Here is a 1,836-nt window from a genome sequence, read left to right as displayed (position 1 = left end):
AAAATATAAATCGGACAAAGACCACTAAGTCTCTGGGTAAGCGTTACAAAGGGAGAGCCCACATCCCCAGAGCTGGTAAACCAACACCTTATTGCTGAGCCCACAAAGAAAAACACGCTGCTCTCCGCCAGCTGTTCACCGCAAGTGGTGTGCTGTGTTCACGGTCCAATCGTCCACAGGCAGCCGGAACCACGCTGCGTTCAGTCCGATGGGAAATATTACACATACTTCCTAATTTACATGATTTAAGAAAAATAAATCGCTGACAGTGACAGGATTTCTTGTTTTCCGGTTTAATTTAGATTAGATTTTTCTAGTAAATATTGTTGTTTTTGTTTTTAATCTTAATCGTGATTGGTCCAAATCCTGTAATAACAGTACGTAAAATAACATTATATAAAAATGAAAAATAAAAATGTTTTTGCGTGTTATTTGAATGGAGAAAAGGTATTTAAACTGAAATTTAAACTAAAGTCAAATCAGTTCAGCTAAAGATTCACTGGCTATGAATACTATGAACACTATGAATGCCTATGTGTATGCATCTTTACATTGTGTGCATCTGAGACACTAACAGCCCACTGAAATATTTGATTTAGCAACTCAAAGAATTATAAAATCACATCTTTATGCATTTTTTGTGATTCTTAAAAGTAAAAAAAAAAAAAAAAAGCAACTTAAAAACTTAATTTTAAACTGCGTGAAAATATACCACATCATTCAAAGTTTTTTTAATTTGAAAATTTTTATCCAAATGTAAGATTTCAATTATGCGTGTGAGAGCGAGCACGTCTTTTCTAAAAGATAACACTGAAATATGGACATTTAAAATATGAAAATGATGTGTTTTGTTTTTAAAATGAAGCAATTTAAAGTGCTTATTGGTGTATAGTTTTTATCTGCCATAAGGAAAGATTTATATATTTGAACACATCTTGTATTATTACAGTTTTGCTTTACTATATTACTGTTTGTGTATAGCTATGAACTGCTGGCAATATATAAATGTTTTACACTAAGCCTTTCTAGTAGCCTAACAGTCTTTCTAAGGACAGTTAAGATCAAATTTGAGCCTTTCTGCAATAAAAAGATATTTAAATTTAAAAAAAACAAACAGCTAACAGTAAAGTGTGCATAACTCACATGTATGGAAGGTCATTAAAGCTGACCTACTGCTTGTCTAAGGTCCTTTAACAAATTTAATGCATAGCTTCTAACTTTAAAAGGTGGGCTTTCAAACATTGTGCTGTTTCAACTAAGACTTGATGATTTTATGAATTATCAACTAAATTATTGAAAATTAGCATTTATAGAAAAAAAAATGAAAGGACTGATAATATTAAGAGGATTAACACTAAGAGTAGAAATCTTGTATTTAAATGTAAAGTTAAAATGAATTCATTTTTATAAATCTTGCAGGTTTTCTGTTATTTAATGAACTCCTGACTGAGCATAATGCAACGTGATAAGCATTTACAGGCAGTCACAGCTGTTTTGGGCCTTGTGTATATGGGTCAGTTCTAGGGTCACGTATGAGGACAGGAGTGTGGCATTTCATTACGTTTATGAGGGTGAGAAAGTGAGCCCTGATTAGGTTTCTAATTACTCACTTAAACTCTAAGTAGGCCATTTGCACTCTGGTGCTTGAACTGGATCCATCTCAGAGCTCGTCTATCTGTTTCTCTTGGCTCCACAGAAAGTACGTGTGTGTGTGTGTGTGTGTGTGGCAGCTGCTCACACTTATTGTCTTCTAGAGTGTGTGTTTATATGTGTGCGCGCATTCAATCCCAGCATTTTACACATGGATTAGTGGTGGTTATGTAACAGCTGTCGGTG

Source organism: Copadichromis virginalis, linkage group LG19 (assembly GCF_057382275.1).
Source record: "Copadichromis virginalis isolate Kocher_CV1m ecotype Utaka linkage group LG19, C_Virginalis_male_GT1.1, whole genome shotgun sequence".
In the NCBI taxonomy this organism is placed as follows: domain Eukaryota; kingdom Metazoa; phylum Chordata; class Actinopteri; order Cichliformes; family Cichlidae; genus Copadichromis; species Copadichromis virginalis.
This window is presented reverse-complemented; position numbering follows the sequence as displayed.